Here is an 11,403-nt window from a genome sequence, read left to right as displayed (position 1 = left end):
TAATAACGCAACCATTAAACAAGTGCACGAGACCAAACTGCTGGGTGTAATAGTAGACTCTAGATTATCATGGAAAAAATATATTAATAATATTATTGCAAAAATGGGAAGAGGTATATCTATTATGAGAAGACATGCACATTTTTTAACTTCAAATATTATGAATTATGCGATGAAAGTACTAATATTGACATACCTCTACTATTGCCCAGCAGTTTGGTCAAACGCCACTGGTGAATATATGAATAAATTACAACTTATACAGAATAGAGCTGCTCGTGTAGCACTTAGGTGCAGCTATAGGAGAAATATTATACTAATGCACAAAGATCTTAACTGGTTGCTGGTCAAAGATAGACTGTTGTATTCACTATTAATTTTCATAAGAAACATTTCCATTTCAAAACTGCCTTTTGTTTTGTTCAAGCATCTTTTTTTCAGTGTAGACAATCATCAGTACAGTACCAGACATGCAACTAATGGCAACTTTACCTTACCCATAGCAAGAACAAATGCCGTAAAGAACACTGTTATGTTTAGAGGTATGAAGGAATGGAATAAACTGCCAAAGCATATCATACTTACTAATAATGTCAATAAATTTAAATTATATGTAAAACAGCATTTATCAAAATAATACATCTGACTGTTTATATTTATATATGTGTGTGAATATGTGTGTACATGCATATGTGTGTGTATATTTATATGCGTGTGTATGAATACGTTTTCGTATGTGTGTATTTTCATGCCCGTATGAGGGTACATATGTACGTTGATATGTGTATATACATGTGTGTACGTAGGTGTATGCATATGTGTGTATGTATTGTAAAATACTTTTTACTTTATTTGCTTTACTTATTATTGTATTTTTTATCTTTTTCATTTATTTTTTTCTGTATTTTTAATGATTTTTTTGTTTATGTATATATTTTTCTAGGACCCCAGGAAGAATAGCTGCAGCACGGCTGTAGCTAATGGGGATCCTTTCAATAAAACAAAACAAAACAAAACAAAAACTATGAAGCCATGCTGTTGTAATAGCTGCAGTATGTGGTTTTGCATTGTCCTGCTGAAATACACAAGGCCTTCCCTGAAATAGACGTCGTCTGGAGGGGAGCATATGTTGCTCTAAAACATTTATATTCCTTTCAGCATTCATAGTGCCTTCCAAAACATGCAAGCTGCCCATACCATATGCACTTATGCACCTCCATACCATCAGAGATGCTGGCTTTTAAACTGAACGCTGATAACACGCTGGAAGGTCTCCCTCCTCTTTAGCCTGGAGGACACGGCATCTGTGATTTCCAACAAGAATGTCAAATTTGGACTCGCCTAACCATATACTGTTTTCCACTTTGAAACGGTTCATTTTAAATGAGCCTTGGCCCATAGGACACGACGGCGCTTCTGGATCATGTTTACATATGGCTTTAAGATAGAGCTTTAGTTGTCATCTGCAGATGGCACGGTGGATTGTGTTCACCGACAGTGGTTTCTGGAAGTATTCCTGGGCCCATTTAGTAATGCCAATGACAAAATCATGCTGATGAGTGATGCAGTGTCGTCTGAGGGCCCGAAGACCACGGGCATCCAACATAGGTCTTCGGCCTTGTCCCTTACGCACAGAGATTTCTCCAGTTTCTCTGAATCTTTTGATGATGTTATGCACTGTAGATGATGAGATTTGCAAAGCCTTTGCAATTTGATGTTGAGGAACATTGTTTTTAACAATGTTAAAAACTACAAACTACAACACGATGAATGCTACGCATCTAAGAAAGTTTAGACCATGTTTATTATTAATAATCTGTTCACAAATATATTTTAATAGCATGCTAAACAATAACAATTAGTTCTCAGATATAAAATATATTTTTTATAGTGCAAAGTTCATCCTTTTATAGTACAAAGCATTTTATAGTACAAAGCAAAGCATGACTGCAGAATCATATCTTCTATACTATAAAATCATACATGATGTTCAGGATGGCTATATGACTACAAAATCATAGTTGGGTTTTCCCCAAACTATAATTCCTGACTAAAATGTTTGAAATCCAGTAAAACATTTTGAATATGATGGGCAATTCATTGTATTTAAATTTCTTATGGCACGATGGTGTTTTCATACACTATATAAAACAATAAAAGTAATATTACACTGTAACATGATGAATGCTACGAGTCTAAGTATGTTTAGAACATGTTTATGATTAATAGCCTACTCTGTTCAAAAATAGATTTTAATAGGGTAATAAACAATAATAATTACTTTCTCAAAAATAAAATGTCTTTTTTTTTACGATAATACAAAGCATGCATGAGTCTATGGCTACAAAATCTATATATATATATATATATATATATATGTATATGTATGTATATATATATACAGATTCTCCTGATATAAACATGCTCACAAATGTTTTTTTCTTTTTTTAGTTGTTTGTATTTTATTGAATCAGACACCTGCACCACAGATGAATCCTGCTGACTTTCAGTCTCTTCCAACTGTTTTCCTCTGAGAGCGCTGTACCAACATCAGATTTTCAACTACACTGATATTCTATGGTAAAACAAGATCCTTGACTACTGATAATGTTTTTTTTTCTTCTTGAATCCATGGAAAGTAGCAGAAACACTTAAATAACACGTAAATATCAGGTATGATTTATTTGTTTCACTTGTTGAACAGAATCTGTTGCAGGAATGACTCAAAGTCTGTTCACATCTCTGTGGTTAGATCAGTGCACAATAATGTGTCTTTGACCTTCATTATGTATGTTTTGATTATACTGTGTTGTAAATAAAATACAAATAATTTTAAAAACCCATTTTTTCAATCTCCTCACATTCTCTCTTACCTGCCTCAGTCATACTGATGGCCCATTAGCAGCTTTAGGGGAGGGCCCTTTGTCTCTCAGGTGAGAATCACTTAATATTCAAGCCCATTACCACTCCCTCGCATATTGGCTTTCAATCACAAAACATGTCTTTAAAATGTATTTTAAATCAATGTATTGTTTTCTGTGAGGAAATAAACGAGATGATTTTCACATAATTTTGAAGCAAAAATTCTAGGCTACAAGATACAGTTCTCAAAAGTCTTGTGTTCTGTATGTGTTTTATGGTCTTATTTCAGTGACTTAAAAATTGTAGTTTTTCACATAAATGTTGATTTCTCAAAAACACAATAATGTACATAAATGCTGCTAACATATTATTGTAGCCCAGTTTGTGCTGTTTACAGTGTTATTAGACTTAAGCCATTTATATTTTTATAAGCAACTGAAAAAAGTAAGTACAGTAAAAATAAGTACAGTTCTTGGAGAGTGGGGAGTGTTGTACCAGTGATTTGCTCAGTAAGCCGGACTATCTAACGTAGTCTTCTGAGGTCAGATTTGGTAGCTGAGCTGAACCAGACAGTTATTGAGGTGCAGAGGATGGATTCAATGATGGCAGAGTAGAACTGTTTCAGCAGCTCGTGTGGCAGGTTGAACTTGCTCAGCTGGCGAAGAAAGTATAACCTCTGCTGGCCCTTTTTGACAATGGAGTCAATGTGAATATCCCACTTCAGGTCCTGAGAGATGGTGGTGCCCAGGAATCTGAATGACTCCACTGTTGTTACAGTGCTGAATGGTTACATGGTGTCAGAAGTGATGGAGTAGTAGCGTAACAATGAACTAAACCTGAAGAGCACTCATATAAGGAGTCTAAGGGGAAAATGGAGAGAGAGGTGTCCCCCCCACTTTTTATAAAAAGTAAATTCGTCCCCCGCACTTTTTCATTGGACAGTTGTGTTCTCGACATGTTGAGGTTTTAATAGAGCAATGTATATAAATGCAGAATGATTTAAAATTCAAAAAGACAAGATAATTTATACATGACGTTTACGTTTCCATGGCAATCAGTCACTCAGTTTGTGACGTCACGACATGCCCAGTCTCGCGCCCGCGGTCCCGCGCTGTATCCATCATTCATTAGAGGTCGAGATGAGTTCAAAGCGGCAAGAAACTCTTCGCTCCTTTTTTACGAAGAAATCAAGCAGCGTAAGTTGGCATGTGGTATCCGAATAGTGTTGCACAATGTTGAGTGACTCTGCCTATTGCTCTTGTTGAATAATTAGCAAGTTTTGATGTTCATTATATGGAGAAAAAAAGCTGCCTGGACAAACATGCACTTATTTATTTTCAGTGTATTTTTCCGTAACTCTTTTGTAACGTCTTTTATTTTAACACGTATGTTATCAGAACCCTTCAAATAAGAATAAAGATAATGTTGAACTGAGATTTTACAGCGTTTGCAGCATTGTGACATGTTTAACTCTGCCAAATCTACATGATGTATTTCAATCAAGTATAGCACTGATCTGATACAGGACCGATCTTCATTTAGGGCTGCTCTGGCATTATTGCACTCATTTGACGTTTTTATGTGTTGTGCAGAATAAACAAGAAACAGTCAGCCTAGGTTTGTTAGGACAGAATCAGGACGACACGCAAGAAAAACACACTTTACAGCTGAGAAGAACTGATAGAGTGGCTTTTAACACCTGGCTGTTTTTACATTGTATAAAATCTATTAATACACAAGCGTTTGTAGGATTATATATCATAATCCTACAATCATAAAAAACGCATAAGTAGTCAAATATAGAAAAATAAAAAATAACATTAGTATGATGAACAACTTATCATTTTTAACTACAGAATGTAATTATTAGCTTGCATATTGGTTGTTTATTAGTACTTAAGCACATATTAATTCTGTATTCTTCATGACCATATTCTGCATCCCATAATCCTAAACTTAACAACTACAACGACTACCTTACAAGCTATTAATAAGCAATAAATGAAGAGTTTATTGAGGCAAAAGTCATAGTTAATAGTGAATATGTATCTGCCGACCGCTAATATGAAGCAAGTGAGAGAGTGAGATTTATATTTAATGCTTTTTCTTTGAGTCTGAAATCTGAAAACAATCCGAGACAGAGAAATAATAACATGATTTTGAACATTACTTTGACCGTTAGAATAACACTTTACAATAAAGCAACATTTGTTGCATCAATTGCGCAACTTCAGTGCTATTTTTTTTCTACATGGGTTAACAAATCAAAACAACATAACACCTGTAGTTACATCATTCACTACTGAACATGTGAGAACATTTCATTCTGCTTTCACTGGCTCAGATCCAGTCAGAGCTCATGCAGTTCACATACCTCTCTAGAAGTGTCTTTTAAAGTGCTACTGAAAATATGAAAATATAAACATTTAAAATGCAATTACAAGCAGCCATCAAACACTTAGAACAATGCGTTTAGTTCAAACCAGCAGCCCACATACTTCAGGTTAATACACAGTAACAAGCACTGAAATATAACGTGTGATCTGTTTTGCACATGATTTCATGGTTAAACACATGGTTTATAAATCAATGTTTGTGCAAAATAAAATTAACAAACGAAATTTTATCAAAGCCTACAGTATCAAATAGCTAATATTCTTGTACTGTAGAGTATGATATACAGGTGCTGGTCATAAAATTAGAATATCATGAAAAAGTTGATTTCAGTAATACCATTCAAAAAGTGAAACTTGTATATTAGATTCATTCATTACACACAGACTGATATATTTCAAATGTGTATTTCCTTTAATTTTGATGATTATAACTGACAACTAATGAAAGTCCCAAATTCAGTATCTCAGAAAATTAATATCAATTAAGACCAATGCAAAAAAAATTATTTTTAGAAATGTTGGCCAACTGAAAAGTATGAACATGAAAAGTATGAGCATGTACAGCACTCAATATTTAGTTGGGGCTCCTTTGGCCTGGATTACTGCAGCAATGCGGCGTGGCATGGAGTCGATCAGTCTGTGGCACTGCTCAGGTGTTATGAGAGCCCATGTTCCTCTGATGGTGGCCTTCAGCTCTTCTGAATTGTTGGGTCTGGCGTATTGCATCTTCATCTTCACAATACCCCATAGGTTTTCTATGGGGTTAAGGTCAGGCGAGTTTGCTGGCCAATCAAGAACAGGGATACCATGGTCCTTAAACCAGGTACTGGTAGCTTTGGCAGTGTGTGCAGGTGCCAAGTCCTGTTGGAAAATGAAATCTGCATCTCCATAAAGTTGGTCAGCAGCAGGAAGCATGAAGTGCTCTAAAACTTCCTGGTAGACAGCTGCGTTGACCTTGGACCTCAGAAAACACAATGGACCAACACCAGCAGATGACATGGCACCCCAAACCATCAATGACTGTGGAAACTTTACACTGGACCTCAAGCAACGTGGATTATGTGCCTCTCCTCTCTTCCTCCAGACTCTGGGACCTTGATTTCCAAAGGAAATGGAAAATTTACTTTCATCAAAGAACATAACTTTGGACCACTCAGCAGCAGTCCAGTCAAGACGCTTCTGACGCTGTCTCTTGTTCAAGAGTGGCTTGACACAAGGAATGCGACAGCTGAAACCCATGTCTTGCATACGTCTGTGCTGGTGGTTCTTGAAGCACTGACTCCAGCTGCAGTCCACTCTTTGTGAATCTCCCCCACATTTTTGAATGGGTTTTGTTTCACAATCCTCTCCAGGGTGCGGTTATCCCTATTGCTTGTACACTTTTTTCTACCACATCTTGTCCTTCCCTTCGCCTCTCTATTAATGTGCTTGGACACAGCTCTGTGAACAGCCAGCCTCTTTAGCAATGACCTTTTGTGTCTTGCCCTCCTTGTGCAAGGTGTCAATGGTCGTCTTTTGGACAACTGTCAAGTCAGCAGTCTTCCCCGTGATTGTGTAGCCTACAGAACTAGACTGAGAGACCATTTAAAGGCTTTTGCAGGTGTTTTGAGTTAATTAGCTGATTAGAGTGTGGCACCAGGGGTCTTCAATATTGAACATTTTCACAATATTCTAATTTTCTGAGATACTGAATTTGGGACTTTCATTAGTTGTCAGTTATAATCATCAAAATTAAAGGAAATAAACATTTGAAATATATCAGTCTGTGTGTAATGAATGAATCTAATATACAAGTTTCGCTTTTTGAATGGTATTACTGAAATAAATCAACTTTTTCATGATATTCTAATTTTATGACCAGCACCTGTACTAGACAGCATGCTATAAAACTCCTCTCATCTGCTGTAAGAAGCTTCGGGAGTTTGGAGCTCAGTCCTGTGGATGATGAGGGTTTGAGAGATGTTTGAGGAACTCTTCATGACGCCATCATCGCTGCAGGAATGTGGGAGCGGTGAACAGGTTGTTCCCCGCTGCAGGAGTTTGATGTGTTTGTTTTCTGGGCTCGAGGAAGGGCAGGATGTGGCTCCCTCCACAGGCTGTTTAATAAAGTCATTGATGCCAGGCATTGTGCTTATAATATAATAGGCCAGATTGTTATGTCAATGTCATATTGTCCATATTGTTTTACATTTTTAATGCATTAGTCATAAACTGAGCAGAATACTTTAGCAAAATTCTGGAACACTCCCTTCATAGCATTTCCTCATTTTCTGTATCTGTACTTTGAGCTGTGGGAAAGGTGTTTTAACTATATTTATATTATTATTATTGTGACCCCCACATGTAGTTCAGGTCACAGGAATATTGAATTGATTGTATACATTTTATTTATTATTTACATGTGTTTATGTCTATGTATTTATTTAAGTAACATATTGTCATCATTATTGTACATCAAAGAGAGCAAAGTTGCATTTTCTGAGAGGCAGTTAAGGGAAGAGTTGGCATGGCGTCTACGGCGCGTCTTCAGTCAACAAAGAGAACCGCTTGACTAAAGGCAAACTCTCGTCTCGCTCTCTTTCTTCATTAAAAAAAAAGACAATTCTCATCTGTTGCGTGGACTTCCAGGATGGGGTCTGCATCATTATTATCGGACAAAGTGATTGAATGTAAACAAGCAATTGTCCACAATGAACAAGTGATTGATTTCCCTCACTCTGCATTGGATTTGACATAAATAAACAAACAAACAAAACTGTAATTAAGGTTTTGTTATGCATGTGCAACTTAAAGCATGAGAAATCATTCTTTATGTAATAAGTTCATTAACAGGCTCATCTATATGTTTGTATTACATTCAAAAACCTTTATAATATAAAACCCCTAAAGGTAACAGTTTATTTTAAGGTATCCTTGTTATACATGTTACATGTGCTTACTATTATAATAACAATAAATTATGGATAATTACATGCAAGTAACCTTAATCCTAACCATATAGTATGTGCATGTAGTTAATTAATATTACTCAGTACTTACATGTATAATTACACTGTAACAAGGACACTTTAAAATTATTATGTAACCAAATAATTGGATTGGATTCAATTTATTGTCATTGCACATGTAGGTACAAGGCAACGAAATGCAATAGAGAAGAAGAATACAGCACAACATGAGGAAAGAAAGGAGAAAAAAATAATCCTCACACTATGCTCCTAAACGGGAGTACAGTGTGAGAACAGACAAAAACCTCAGCATAGAGCACAATCAATACAGGAACACACAACTTGCAGTAGGGTGAGAGTATTCCAGTTCAGATGAACAGCCATCCGGTCTGCAGCCATTACAGCGCTAACACAGACCCGTTTATCAGACTGACGGGAAGAAGCGGCAAAGGCGTTGGATGGGGGTAATTGGAGGTGAATGCGTATGAGTGTGTGTATGTGTAAGTTTGTGTGCCTAGAGATCCGCCGCGCTGGTATTCCAAACAAGTTGTCTCAGTCCGCAGATTTGTGGTGCGACATAGCAGTTGCCATGGAAACGACCTTGGCCGGAACCCAAACGCTCGACAATCACAAGGTGTCTGTTGAGGGGGGAGGGAAGAAAGAGCGTCTCCCTGCAGCATTCATCCGGGGAGTTAGATTCCAGAGCAACCTTGCCAAGCTGTCTGTTGTTTAGGGAAGCCGAAAAGAGATAAGATTGTTTGGTCTTTGGGCGAACAGCTGCCTAATTTCACAGCTATTCTCATTGTCCATTCTGGTCTCCTTGTTCGTCAATTTTCCTTTCCAAAGCCGAGAGCTTAGCCGTGATCGAATCCATATTGCGGTTAATAGTCTCTGTCTCAGAGCCGACCGCTCTGCCCACTGCTTCAATCATGACGGGCAGCCTTGTGAGGTTTTGGACAGCTGTTCCCGTCTCCTGAATTCTCCAATAACAGGGCAAAGCCTAATCCAATCAGCAGAAACCCAGTTATCATGGTTCCGAATAGGTAGATGTCTTCAATGTCCTCCACGGAAAGAGCCGCCAGACACACGACCCGCCACCTCTCCCATGCGTCCATGGTGTAGCCAGCTGCGAAAGTTCCAGCAGGACACCCGGGCTCTCCCGATCCCAAACTTCTAGTCGAGAAGATTGTGTCAATTGCGTTAAGAGACCAGTTGATCAGATCCATAATTTCGGTTTAGTAGAATAGTGCAGAGAGAGTCTCTTAAGTGTTAGACAAGGACAAGACGAGAGAGCAAGCAGGGGAGATAAGGGTAGGGAGAGGAAGAAAATGCGACCGCCTTCGCTAAGAGCCAAACGAGAAAAAGGTTAATAATAATAATAATAATAATAATAATAATATTTTGTCATGTACATACATGTGCAATGTTATACGATAAGATTCAGGCACTAAATATGGAGTTTAAGACCAAAAAGGACCAGTTAAAACACACAAAAACAGCCCAAAAAACAGGCAACCAAATCCAAAATGAAGCCTAATCAAACAAACACAAGAACTGCAGATTAGAGCCATAATCAAACATACAATACCTGGAAACACAGGAAACGCAGCTCAGCTAATGAGACTTTGCAGTCAATGAATGAACCGACTGCTCATTTGGACATACAAACAGGATATGAAGCACAAGTGATGGAAATGAGGGCGTGAGAACCAGTCAGTGATCAAACAAACACATACTGTTTTCTACCGAACACTGACTCCTGACACCCGGAAACTGTTCACTACATTCTCCTCTCTACTCTCTCCCCCTCCACCACCTCCCACTCCCTTTCTGACTGCTGATGACTTTGCCAGCTATTTGATACGATGGCATCCATCAGCAACCAGTTCTTTACAACCAACCTCCACCTACACATTTCCCCTCTTCTCTCACCCTTCACAGAGAACAAGGTCTCCAAAGTTTTCTGTGCCAGCCGTTCTCTGTCCAATCCCTTCCCACGTACTAAAGGAGATCTTGCCCACACTGCTACCCGCTCTGACTCACCTAATCAGCAAATCTTTCACTACTGGCAACTTTCCCACTGCATTTAAGCAGGCTTGAGTAACCACTGCTCAGGCTACGTCCACACTCATTCGGATACATTTTTCACTACACATCTTTTTCTTTATGTTTTAGCCTCTGGTCCAGAGAAAACAGAGGATCAATTTGAAAATGCAGCTTTCACGTTGTAGTGTGGACTATGAAAACAGAGGTATTCGAAAACGATGATGCATATTACAGTATGTCATGATGCACATACCCACACACATCTAGCATGGTTGTACCTGCATGTTGTGCCTGCTATTCATTTTATTCATTCATGTTAGTAAAGATATGTTTATATCACTTTACATAAGATTCATATTACATTTCTGCAAAGATATTTAGTCACAATTGTTGTTCTGTGGCAAAAGATGATGACAACTGTGTTTTAGGCGGTGATTCTTCTGGGGTCTGTTCTTTGTATCTTGCTCATTACATCTGCAATCAAATGACAAATGCAAGATCTAATAGCCTAATAGTGCTAATTACGTTCTGGCTAATTAGATTCTCCGAGAACACATGCAGATTTGATTATTATGGCTGGTATAATATTTGATTATTTATTTTGAAAAGGCATCATAAGGACATAGTGTAATGCCTGTTACTTATATTAAATAAAATCTTGTTAAAAAAAGACTAAATGTATGGAACTTGCATATATGGAAGAAGCAGAAAATGCTGCAAAAGAAACAGTTGCTTAAGTAGCTAAAAATACCACAAAAACGAGAATTGATTAGTTCACCTCTCGAGTCTTCATGGTTTGAGTCGTTCGTTCATCACGTGACAGCCCCATACGCTTAACCAATGCAGCCTGAGCCGGAAAGAGAATTGATTAGTTCTTCTATATCGAGTCTCGGGTTTGAGTCGTTCGTTCATCACGTGACAGCCCCATACGCTTAACCAATGCAGCCTGAGCCGGAAAGAGAATTGATTAGTTCTTCTATATCGAGACTCGGGTTTGAGTCGTTCGTTCATCACGTGACAGCCCCATACGCTTAACCAATGCAGCCTGAGCCGGAAAGAGAATTGATTAGTTCGTCTATATCGAGTCTCGGGTTTGAGTCGTTCGTTCATCACGTGACAGCCCCATACGCTTAACCAATGCAGCGTGAGCC

The sequence above is a fragment of the Barbus barbus genome, assembly GCF_936440315.1.
Source record: "Barbus barbus genome assembly, chromosome: 16".
NCBI classification, from domain to species: domain Eukaryota; kingdom Metazoa; phylum Chordata; class Actinopteri; order Cypriniformes; family Cyprinidae; genus Barbus; species Barbus barbus.
The sequence above is the reverse complement of the archived record's forward strand: the minus strand, read 5'-3'. Positions refer to the sequence as shown.